Raw genomic sequence first — 13,502 nt, 5'->3', positions numbered from 1 at the left:
GACAATCACGGGCAGACTGCCAAGGGCAAGATCTTTTTGGAAATTTTCATCAATTATTCAGTGCACACCGTCCTGTTCTATGTCGTCAATGTGCCGCCAACTTACAATCTCTTGCTAGGATGAACATGGATCCACAATGCTAATGCTGTTCCATCAACCCTCCACCAGTGCATAAAATGGTTCTTACAATACCACTTTTTTCTTAATTTTCTGTCTCTCTGACTGTGGTAGCCGCAATTGGACTCCTTACAACATGATTTTTCTGATCATCTACCCAAGTCAGTGACCCAAAAACTGTGCTTTCAGTCATTGGTTGCTTCACCTCCGATGTAAGAGTGAAAGAAGCCTTCTGGTATCTCCTTTGGAATACAAACTTTGCAGGAGCTACTATCACTTTAAAGCTTCTCATTGTTGTCAAATTTTCTCTGTAAGTTGAACGATCATCATCTGCTACATTGGTCACAGTCTTCTTGAATCTTTGCACACCGGAAGACTGACCCCTGTCTACCAAAGCAATGAAAGATGGGTCATTCAGATCGACGTCCCCCCGCACACCTACCATATTCTGAAGAATTCCTGGCAATTGTCTGAAATTGTTCTCTTGTATAATTCAAGACACAAATGAATTTCACATAGTCCTGCCGATTGGCATCGTAGACCAAACCAGGGTCAATAGCCTTGCTTGGATTGATCTGACCTGAACCTGTTTGCAGTGGGGACACACCATTGCCAATCAGTTCTCATGTATTGTCTAAAATATCAGTAGTTGTCATAATGGCTGAGCGAATTGATTGCGGCCGGGCTCTAGTTGGGGTGAACGAACTTGAGTAGCGCTGCGAGTCCCGAAGCATGAGGGCATGCCATGGAGGTTCCACAGATGAGATTGAAGTTGCTAAATAACCTCGACGTGACATGAGCGTGAAAAAGGTTCAAGAATCAGTTTTATAAGGGCTAAAAATGAATCACTTATTTTGGCTTTTTTACCCCATATTGTAGGGTGGATCTCGAAAGATATGAAAGATCTCCCTCCAAGCCGTACATACGACTTTCATCGAATACGACTTTCCACAGAATTCTACATGTATCTATGAGATCGAGTATGGAATTCTGTTTACTCACTTGAAATTGAGTATCTGTTTTCCTCCTTTTCCTGCTAGGATTGGAAATCCTGTATTTTACATATCCATACGATTGAGTCATTCAGTTTCCGAAATAGTTTAAAAAGAAGTGTTTCGAATCATTGCTATTTGACTCAGACCTGTTCTAAAAAAGTTGAGGTATTTCGAATTCTTTTTTGACACAGACAAAGTCAGGGAAAACCTCTGAAATGATTTCAATATTGGACCTTGGACATATTAATATAATAGTTCTGAATCTCTTTAGAAAGAAGATCTTTGGTCTCATGGTAGCCTGCTCCAGTCCCCTTACGAAACTTTCGTTATTGGGTTAGCCATATACTTTACATGTTTCTAGCAATTCATATGGCATCATCATCAAATGATACATGTCTTGGATAAGAATCCACAACACACTAGAACATCCTTGTTGATGATCCTTTACTCCAACAGCTGTTACGACCATGAAGCCATACATGATACTTCAAGTACAAGGTTTTGATGATGAGCAAGTGGAATCAACTGCATTTCAGCTAAGGCTATGAAGAAATTGAAAAATTCAGTGAAGAATCTTTGAAGATTAGTGTGCATATGTTTAATTCATTAAAAGTCTTAGATTCTTGTAAGAGCCTTACTTAGAGTGCATATTTAGGTTGCATTTCACCTTAAAAGTCTTTAGAAAAACTTTTCTAAAAGAAACTCTTTTGAAAATCTTTTTAGAAAACTCTTTTCTTAAATTTTCATGTTTATTAGTCGACCAATAGACTTATCAGTCGACTAATCCTTTCGCGCCATATTTTCTAAAAAGTCATTTTTGTCAAATTAGTCGACCGAAGGTTTTATCAGTCGACTGGACAGAATGTATGTTTTCTGGAAAATTAGCAGCAGTCGACTAATGGTTTTTCAGTCGACTGAACAGAACATGTGTTTTCTGAAAAATCTAGCAGCAGTCGACTAATGTTTTTTTTCAGTCGACCGAACAGAATGTTTGTTTTTCAGAAGTTTTTAGCAGCAGTCGACTAAAAGGTTTTTCAGTCTACTGATGATATTATCAGTTGACTAACTTTTCTTAAGTCGACTAAGTTTCAAAAGTTCAGATTTTCAAACGGCTCGATTAACAGATCAGTCGACCGACGATAACTGTCAGTCTACTAATAACTAACTATTAGTCGACTAACTGATGTTTCAGTCGACTAATTTTGCCGTTTTCCTGAAACTTCACAAAGGCGTGTCTTTTCATTTTTCAAACATTTTGATCATTCGAAATGGACAGTTTTGACACCCTTTCATACTCTCAACGTATGGAATATTTTAACTATAAATATGAGTGCATTCTACACTCAAAAACATCAAATTCAATAGAATTATATTGAATTACTTCTTGCTTTTCACTCCTATTCATTCAAGTATTTGTTTTCTCACTCACATGATATTTTCACTTCAGTTTTTCACTCAAATCACTTTGAGAGATAGTGAATTCGTGAGTAGAGTGTTTCAACAACCTCAAAAGCCAATTGCATCTCATTTGCATTCAAAAGGAAGGCTCATAGGTTGTATTGTAAGTTGTTATTTCTTTTGTGTAAAAAGAAGGACTCCTTGGTGTAAAGGAGTTGTTTGCTTTCAATAGGATTGTTACTGAAAGTGGGAACGGTTATGGTCTGTGTGATCTTGTAGTTTACAAGGTTGATAGTGGAAAATCTCAAGCGAGTTTTGCTTGGGGACTGGATGTAGGTCGGGTTTGACCGAACCAGGATAAAATCTCGTGTTCTTTGTGTGTTTGCTTTGAGATTTGTAAAATCCTTCAATATTCCGCAGAAAGTTTTAAAAGCACTATTCACCCCCCCTCTAGTGCTCGTTGCCTCGATCCTAGTGCACTTTCATTTGGTATCAGAGCACAGGTTTGCTATTACTTTGTTTTGACCATCATCTAGCATGGCAACTACAACATCTCAGCACAAAGAAGGAAGTTCCTCTGTTCGTCCTCCTCTCTTCGACGGAACAAACTATGGATACTGGAAAGTAAGAATGACAATATTTCTGCAATCCATGGATCTCGATATCTGGAGAGTTGTTTCAGAAAAGTACCAAACTCCATCAACTGATTTCAGCCGATGGACCGATGATGAAAAGAAGACTGCTTCACTTAATGCCAAGGCAATGAATGCCTTATATTGTGGCGTTGACAAGGTAGAGTTCAATCGCATTTCTCAATGCTCTACAGCTAATGAAATCTGGCATACTCTTTTCGTAACTCACGAAGGTACGTCAAAGGTAAAGAAATCTAAAATTGCTTCTTTAGTTCATAAATTTGAATTGTTCAAAATGAAGCAAAATGAATCTATATCGGACATGGTAACTAGAATGACCGATATAACTAACACTTTGAAATCCCTTGGAAAAGAATATTCACAAGTGGATTTAGTCAGAAAGATTCTAAGGTGTTTAACTTCTGAATGGGAGAGAAAAACCACTGCTATTGAAGAAGCAAATGATCTCAATACTCTCACTCTTGAAGACTTAGTTGGTAACCTAATGGCATATGAGGTCCAACATCAAGACAGACATGAAGAAGAGCCCAAGAAGAAATCTCTTGCTTTCAAGGCTACTTCTGACTCAGAAAATTCTGAAGAAGATGAAGATATTGCCCTCATCACAAGATAATTCAGAAGATTCATCAAAAAGGGAAGATTTCAAAGAAAGGCAAAGAAAGCAGATTCTTCCATTCCCAATGAAGTAAAGTGCTTTAACTGCAAAAAGGTAGGACATATCAAGAAAGATTGTCCTCTTCTCAAATTCAAGCCCAAGGACCAATTCAAGAAGAAAAAGACATTTCAAGCCTGTTGGGATGATAGTGACTCCTCTTCCGATGAAGAATCAAATGAAGAAGTCGCCAACATGTGTTTTGTAGCACAAGAAGATTCGGTAAGTCAATTTGACTATGATGAGTTATTTGAAGCATTTAATGATTTATATGCTAAATTTAAGAGTCTTAGTTCTAAAAATAAAGAGTTAAAAACTGAAAATTTAACTCTTGACTCTCAAAATAAAGTGTTACTTCAAGAAATAGAAGATCTCAAGAAGGAAAATTCTTGCCAAGCACTTGAGATAAAAGAAATTGGAGTTAGAACCAATCTCTTACAAAATGAAATATCTAGTCTTAAAGAAAAGTCAAATGATCTTCTTTCTATAGTGACCAAATTCACAAATGGTCAAGAGAATCTAGAAAAACTTCTTGGTTCTCAAAGATGCTCGGTTAATAAAACCGGATTGGGATATAGCTTCTTTGATACTCAAAATAGACCAAACTATGTGGTAAAAAATCAAAGACATTATTCTCAACCTTTTGTTCATAAAACTAAACTTTCTAGTTCTAATAGAAATGCATCTAGAAATGATTATTCTAGAAATGTTTATTCTAGAAATGTTTATTCTAAATCCTTTTATAGAAAGAATATTTATTATCAAAGGAAACCAAAATCCAAATGGATATGGGTTCCTAAGACTAACTCTCATGGACCCAAAAATAGAAAGGGGTCAAATGCTCTGTTTTCTGATTTTGTTGTAGGTACACAACATAAGGAGCAAATGGATATTGGACAGCGGCTGTTCCAAACATATGACTGGAAGGCCAGAGTTATTTTCCACCCTCCAAAATAAGGATGAAGGAACCATCACCTTTGGTGACAATAACAAGGGAAAAGTGATAGGTATTGGTAATATTGGTAATCCAAAATTTCCCTTGATAGAAAATGTTCTTTTAGTGGATGGTTTAAATATCTATTAGTCAATTATGTGATAAAGGTTTTCATGTTTCTTTTGGAAATGATTTATGCTTAATTTTTTATTTTCAATCTAAAAAGATCATTTTTAAAGGTAAAAGAAGAAACAATGTGTATGAACTATATCTAGATGAATTACCCTCTTTTACTGAAAAATGTCTTATTGTTTCAAATGAAATTCAATGGTTATGGCACAAGAGACTTGGACATGTTAATTTTAAAATTATTTCAAAATTATCCAAGAATGATCTTGTAAGAGACCTACCTAGAATACCATATAAAAAGGATCACTTATGTGATGCTTGTCAAAGGGGTAAACAAATTAAGAGTTCTTTTAAAGCTAAAGATATAGTTTCAACAAAATGTCCTCTTAAACTTTTACATTTAGATCTATTTGGACCATCTAGAATTCAAAGTTTGAATGGTAGCAAGTATGCTTTTGTTATAGTAGATGATTATTCTCGGTTTACATGGGTGATTTTTCTAAAAAGCAAAAATGATGCTTTTTCAAAATTTTCTAAACTTTGTAGAAGAATTACAAATGAAAAATCTACATCTATTATTAAAATTCGTAATGATCATGGTGGTGAATTTGAAAATGAATCTTTTCTAAAGTTTTGTGATTTACATGGTATATCTCACAACTTTGCTTTTCCTAGAGCGGCTCCACAAAATGGAGTTGTTGAAAGAAAGAATAGAACTTTGCAAGAATGTGCTAGAACCATGCTTCAAGATAAAAATTTACCAAAATATTTTTGGGCTGAAGCAATTAATACAGCATGTTATGTCTTAAATCGTGTTCTTATTCGACCAATTTTACATAAAACATGTTTTGAATTGTATTATGATCGTATACCAAAGATCTCATATTTCAAAATTTTTGGTAGTAAATGTTTCTTGTTAAATACCAAAGATAATCTTGATAAGTTTGATTCAAAATCAGATGAATCAATATTTCTTGGATATTCTTCTAGAAGTAAAGCATATCGTATTTTCAATAAAAGAACATCTTGTATTGAAGAATCTTTACATGTTGCATTTGATGAGAATTGTGAGCAGGTTATACCTCTAAGCGAAGAAGAAGAAGCAATACTTCAAGAAGAACCCTTGATAGCGAGTACTTCTCAAGAAAATATTCCTCTTCAACCGGTTTGGAAAGAAGTTCCTAATCATCCACATGAACAAGTTATTGGTGAAATAAAGAGTGGTGTCCAAACTAGAAGGCAGTTAGAAAAATATATTGCAAATGTTGCTTTCATATCTAAATTAGAACCAAAGAATATCAATGAGGCATGTGATGATGAATTTTGGCTTTTAGCCATGTCTGAAGAACTTAACCAATTTACTAGGAATGATGTTTGGGATCTAGTTGATAAACCAAAGGATCATCCAGTAATTGGAACAAGATGGGTCTTCCGAAATAAGCTGGATGAAAATGGTGAAGTCATTCGTAACAAAGCAAGGCTAGTGGCACAAGGCTATAATCAAGAAGAAGGCATAGATTTTGATGAAACCTATGCACCAGTGGCTCGATTAGAGTCAATTCGTATGATGCTTGCTTTTGCTAGTTACATGAACTTCAAGTTATATCAAATTGATGTTAAGAGTGCATTTTTAAATGGACACATCAATGAAGAAGTTTATGTAGAGCAACCCCCAGGTTTTGAAAATGAGAAATATCCAGAAAAAGGTCTACAAATTGAAAAGAGCTTTGTATGGACTTAAACAAGCACCAAGAGCGTGGTATGAAAGACTACGAAATTTTCTAGAACAATCTGGTTTTTCCATTGGTCGGGTAGACTCCACTTTATTTATTAAACATTTTAATTCAGATATTCTTATTGTGCAAATTTATGTTGATGACATAATATTTGGTTCTACTAATGATTCTCTTTGTAAAGAATTTGCTAAGGCTATGCAGGAAGAGTTTGAAATGAGCTTGATGGGCGAATTAAACTACTTCCTTGGACTTCAAATAAAGCAAACTGAAGAAGAAATCTTCATCAATCAGGGTAAGTATACAAAAGAACTTCTCAAGAGATTTGGAATGGACTCATCAAAATCAAGAAGGAATCCTATGAGTACAACTACTTCTCTTGATAAAGATGAAAATGGTAAAAGTGTAGATACTAAGCTCTACAGAGGTATGATCGGATCTCTATTATATTTAACTGCTAGTCGACCTGATATTATGTTTAGTGTTTGTATGTGTGCAAGATTTTAAGCTAATCCAAAGGAATCTCATTTAACTGCAGTAAAACAAATTCTTCGTTATTTGAAAGATACTTCAGATTTCGGTTTGTTTTACCCAAAATCATCTTCCTTTGATTTAGTTTCATATAGTGATGCAGATTTTGCAGGAAGTAAATCTGATCGCAAGAGTACTAGTGGAACTTGTCATTTCTTGGGAAATTCCTTAATCTCTTGGTTTAGTAAAAAGCAAAATTCAGTATCACTCTCAACAACTGAAGCTGAATATATAGCGGCTAGTTTAGCATGTTCACAAGTACTTTGGATGAAACAGACCTTAAAAGATTTTGGTTTAAACTACTCCACAACAACTATTTATTGTGATAACACTAGTGCTATAAATCTTTCGAAAAATCCTATTCAACACTCAAGAACTAAGCATATTGAAGTTAGACATCATTTTTTAAGAGATCATGTGTTAAAAGGAGATATTTCGTTAAATTTTATTTTCACTAAAGAACAACATGCCGATATCTTCACTAAACCTCTTAAAAATGAAGATTTTATTAGAATTAGGAGAGAACTAGGTATTTGCTCATTTTTGGATTTATAAAAATGCTGATTTTTGAACAAAATCTCAAAATCACACTATATTAGTCGACCGATAAAATTCTAGTCGACTGGTGTTTTTATATTTTGGAATGTATCGCATCATATTAGTCGACCAATATAGTTCTAGTCGACTGATGATATTTTTAGAATAAGTCGCACTTTTTTAGTCGACCAATAAAGTTTTAGTCGACTAATTTTTTTTTTTTTAAAAAAAATTTAAGTGAAGGGACCCGACACCCCTTGGATTTGTTTTAAAACCCATTTTTTTTAAAAGAGGCATCGTTTCACTTCGTACCTTTTCGTTTTTCTTAAAAACGAAACCCTTAAACCCCTTTTTCTCTCTTGCCTCTCTCTCTTCCAAAAAACCCTCGGAGTGCCGTTCGACTCCATCATCACCGGAATTTTCTTACCGTAACAGGGAGACACCGGAATCTTCTGGCCGTGATCTTCAAACGCCGGAATCCTCTTGTAGTGATTGGCGCATCTTCAAAGCACGCCGAAACTCTCTTGCCGTGTTTTAAAATAGAGATACGAGTTAAAAGTCTATTTCTGCTTATGCTATTTTTGCCCTTACTCTTTTTGATTCTGACAAAGGGGGAGAAAAAGATAAAGATAACATTACAGGAGATCTTGCATGAGAAATGCACAATTAAGAGAAAAAGAAAGCTTTGAATGAATGTATTTCTAAATGCATGAAAAAATGATGAATGGAAATGCAAACCAATCAATATGTGATATATGTGCTAACTTTTAATGTTTTGCAGCATATTGATAGTGGGAGTAAAATCTTCATCTATGCATCTAAAAAGTTTCATCTTTGATTAAGTTTGTCATCATAAAAAAGGGGGAGATTGTTACGACTATGAAGCCATACATGATACTTCAAGTACAAGGTTTTGATGATGAGCAAGTGAAATCAACTGCATTTCAGCTAAGGCTATGAAGAAATTGAAGAATTCAGTGAAGAATCTTTGAAGACTAGTGTGCATATGTTTAATTCATTAAAAGTCTTAGATTCTTGTAAGAGCCTTACTTAGAGTGCATATTTAGGTTGCATTTCACCTTAAAAGTCTTTAGAAAAACTTTTCTAAAAGAAACTCTTTTGAAAATCTTTTTAGAAAACTCTTTTCTTAAATTTTCATGTTTATTAGTCGACCAATAGACTTATCAGTCGACTAATCCTTTCGCGCCATATTTTCTAAAAAGTTATTTTTGTCAAATTAGTCGACCGAAGGTTTTATCAGTCGACTGGACAGAATGTATATTTTCTGGAAAATTAGTAGCAGTCGACTAATGGTTTTTCAGTCGACTGAACAAAACATGTGTTTTCTGAAAAATTTAGCAGCAGTCGACTAATGTTTTTTTTCAGTCGACCGAACAGAATATTTGTTTTTCAGAAGTTTTTAACAGCAGTCGACTAAAAGGTTTTTCAGTCTACTGATGATATTATCAGTCGACTAACTTTTCTCAAGTCGACTAAGTTTCAAAAGTTCAGATTTTCAAACGGCTCGATTAACAGATCAGTCGACCGACGATAACTGTCAGTCTACTAATAACTAACTATTAGTCGACTAACTGATGTTTCAGTCGACTAATTTTGCTATTTTCCTGAAACTTCACAAAGGTGTGTCTTTTCATTTTTCAAACGTTTTGATCGTTCGAAATGGACAGTTTTGACACCCTTTCATACTCTCAACGTATGGAATATTTTAACTATAAATATGAGTGCATTCTACACTCAAAAACATTAAATTCAATAGAATTATATTGAATTACTTCTTGCTTTTCACTCCTATTCATTCAAGTATTTGTTTTCTCACTCACGTGATATTTTCACTTCAGTTTTTCACTCAAATCACTTTGAGAGATAGTGAATTCGTGAGTAGAGTGTTTCAACAACCTCAAAAGCCAATTGCATCTCATTTGCATTCAAAAGGAAGGCTCATAGGTTGTATTGTAAGTTGTTATTTCTTTTGTGTAAAAAGGACTCCTTGGTGTAAAGGAGTTGTTTGCTTTCAGTAGGATTGTTATTGAAAGTGGGACCGGTTATGGTCTGTGTGATCTTGTAGTTTACAAGGTTGATAGTGGAAAATCTCAAGCGGGTTTTGCTTGGGGACTGGATGTAGGTCGGGTTTGACCGAACCAGGATAAAATCTCGTGTTCTTTGTGTGTTTGCTTTGAGATTTGCAAAATCCTTCAATATTCCGCAGAAAGTTTTAAAAGCACTATTCACCCCCCCTCTAGTGCTCGTTTCCTCGATCCTAGTGCACTTTCAACAACATCTAGGGTTCCTCGAACAATGTGATATCTCACACCGGGTAAATTCTTAACCCTTCCTCCTCTTACTAATACTACATAATGTTCTTGTAAATTATAGCCAATACCAGGTATATATGTCCTGCAATACTGTGACAGATGAGTTAAGAGGATAAGCGGCCAAAATAAGAGAAACATGTGCTATAATGTCGGGTTTCAGAATCATTAAACTGCCAAAAGACGACCCTCTCGAACGGAAATCTGCTATTTGAGGTGCTGGCTTGATGCTGGCAAATGTCTTGCGGAACTTTAGGCTAACAGTTGTATTTTTGCTGGTTCTTATATAATTCCTTACTGGTACTTAATCAGTGGGCTTCAATACAGCTGCTGGACACTAAAAGTCTTTTGCTCTCACCATAATTGAGGAATTGGTCAGGAGTAAAGCACCTGCTCCTTGTGCAGCAGCAACCACAGAGGTCTCGAATACTAAGGATTCATCAACAAAACTTTCACATACACAAACCTTATTTCTCGCATCCTTGAGTGCTTCGCGGTTATTGCATTCAACAACAGATTCATTGTAATACAATGGTAACTCTTCCACTGATTTGCTACTGATGATGCATAAATTATATGCTTTATTAACACATTTTCACTGCATAAATGCATCATCTATAGGTTTAAAGCATACACTTAGGTGCATAATGATATTATAGAGCTCTGGTTCGAATTTCATCAAAATCAGAGTTAATTTGAGGAAATTAATGCATTTCTAGTGTTGCGGGTCAAACCTTGGAGTTGAATCGGATATTCAGGATCCAAACCACCCATCTGGGCCTTGGATCTGGGCCAATATTGATGTAGATCCACTCCAGCATACCCATTCATGTTTTTCATAAATTATTTTCCAAAAAACCCCTGTAGAAAGAGGCGCCCAAACATTATTTTATTTTTAAACCTCTTTTTGTAAAAACGCCCAAAGAGGCAAAATCGTGTATAGGGGTGAGGGACGCCCAGCCATTCCTTGTCTTTGCTTTGGTTTTCGTACCCTAGGGGCACGAATCTAACTCCAGCCCCCTTCTCAACCCTCACCTCCTTCCATCTCCATTGAAGACATAAAGAAAAGCTTGAGATCCAAGCCTTCTACCTTGTCTCTCTTTTAAATCTTTTCATTTCTTTATCTTCCCTGTTGGCTAATCACTTTGTTGCTGTGTTTTGCAGGTGCAGCAGAGGTGGGAAACACTTTTTTCATGTGAAAGTACGAAACACTCCAACGAGAAGGGCCGACTCTACCTCCATCCGGTCTTCTATGCCCCCCGATCGAGAATCGGTTCATCCTCCATCTTCGGTGGATTTCCAACGTGTTGCAGCTGTAGGACATGGTTCCATGGTGTATTTCCAGCATCAACGAGGTTCCTCGTGGCATGGAATCAAGCAAAGTCCGCTCTTTAACTAAAATACAATTAGAATAATTATAACTCTTAATTTTCGTTTTAGTCAATGTAGCATTAACTTAGTATTGTGATTTTTGTTTTCCTTCCCTGTATGCCCTTTGGTTGACATGTATATATTTTAATGCAGTTAGATGAATTTTATTGTAGCCTAGTTATTTAATTAATGTAGATTTTAGATATGGGCATTGAGGTCATTTTATTGAAATTCGTTTTTGGTATGAATACCTCTTCTCTAATTTCGTGAATCGCATTTAAGGAAAGCTCTATTTTCCAGCCAAGTTTTAAATGAGTTACCTCTTTCAATGTAGAAACCCTTTTGAATTTTAAAGGTCCTTTTAAATGTATTTACACGATTTTGGGGAAAGATTTGTCATGTTGAATTTCATTTAAAACCAACCAAAATCGTGTGTGATGATTTGTGAAATGTTTTAAAAAAGGATCTTTAGCTTTTAATGGTTTTTTCTCTTCCAAATTCGTGGAGTGTAAGTTAAGGAAGGTGTAATGAGTTGTATTCAGCAAGGTGTAATAAATGGTCCCTCTTACACTTTTGGAAGCAATTGGGATTTCCAAAGATTTTCATAAAAACGTGTAGAGGGCTTTGAGAAAGGTTTTCAAGAGGATTTAATGCTTGGAATTTCAAAAGGCTTTCTAAAATGGTTCACACGAATTGGGAAGGATTTTAAGTATGCTATTTATTGTATTCAATCCAAAATCGTGCCTTGTTATTTTGGAAAGGTTTAAAAAAGATTTATTGCTTTTAATGCAAATATGAAAAAATGTGTGAATCTATAGGCTGGACGGTTTTTGAAGATTACCCTTTCCCAAGGTGTAATTATGGCAAGAAGAAGAGGAGTTGGCTTCTACCAAATTCGTGGATTTCTATTTTTAAAGCCCTATTTATTATTGTCTAATTTGAATTAACATTAATTAGATGTTAGTTAATTTGGCAAGTATAGCAATAGCCTAGATTGTAAAAGTCGTGTAGGCCTAATTAGGTATGTTGTAACCTTAGTTTATATTTCATTTATGCGTGTTACTTAGATAGATTAATTTAGAAATTAACTTAGGTATTTATTATGGTTAGTAAATAATATATATAGTATTAGGATAATGGCCCATATAGGGGGGGCATGTAATTTAAAGATATATCCATAACCGACCCCCTGGTCTAACTATAGTTAGTTCCTAACCCTAGGTAGTAATTAATCCTAATCATACCCTAACCGCCCATACCTAACCATAGTGAACCTTAGTTAGTACTTGACCCTAACCATAGTTAGTTAATTAACCCAACTAACCATAGTTAATTAGACTAACCATACCCTTAGTTAATCCTAATGACCCCAACCGACCTTAGTAGTTAATACCTATTAACCATAACTAGTATTTAACCCTAACCGTACTCTAGCCCTAGTTAGACTAACCTTAGATAGCTAGTTATGTTAGTTAGGAACTAACTCTAGTTAAATCCTAGCCTAACCCTAGGTATTAACCCTAATTAGATAGACCTAGTTAGATTAAACCTTAGTTAGTTAGTTAATATTAATTAACTCTAGTCGACCCTAGTTTAACCTCAATTAGCTAATACCTAACCCTAGTTAATTACTCACTAACCGTAGGTAGTTAGTTACTCTAACTGTACCCTAGAACCTTAGTTAGTACCCTAAGTAATTAATTATTTTAGCTACCCTAGTTAACCAACCCCTAGCGAGTCATAGTTAGTGATTAGCATTAGTTAACCTTAGGTAACTAACCTAGTTAGTTAGTTGATTCGAACCTTGGTCAACCCTAGTTAGCTTAACCGTAGGGTAGTAGTTGTTTTGATATGTTAGAATTAACATTAAATTAATTAGTTCATTAGTTAGTTATATTAGCTAGAGCATATTATAATTAGTTAGGTTTGTACTCATTTAGATAGTTAATTAGAATAGGATTTAGTCTTTGTAAAGTAGAATTATTGATTTGTTTAGATTAGGTTTAATATGCATGTTTAGTTTTCTTAGATTTTATAACTTAGTTTAATTATTATTGTTTGCTGTAATTTAGCAGTATTTTAGAATAACTTAGGACTGTTTTGCAGTATTATTTAATGTGTA

General features: G+C 34.9%; 1 pseudogene; it reads right to left on the bottom strand.

Moving 5' to 3' along the window:
- Window positions 1-202: 202 nt before the first annotated feature.
- LOC149837819 (subtilisin-like protease SBT3) lies at window positions 203-10,783 on the bottom strand (annotated as a pseudogene).
- Between the last annotated feature and the right edge of the window lie 2,719 nt (window positions 10,784-13,502).

This window comes from Nuphar pumila, chromosome 5 (genome assembly GCF_984573655.1).
Source record: "Nuphar pumila chromosome 5, dmNupPumi1.hap1.1, whole genome shotgun sequence".
Taxonomy (NCBI): Eukaryota; Viridiplantae; Streptophyta; class Magnoliopsida; order Nymphaeales; family Nymphaeaceae; genus Nuphar; species Nuphar pumila.
The sequence above is the reverse complement of the archived record's forward strand: the minus strand, read 5'-3'. Positions and strand labels throughout refer to the sequence as shown.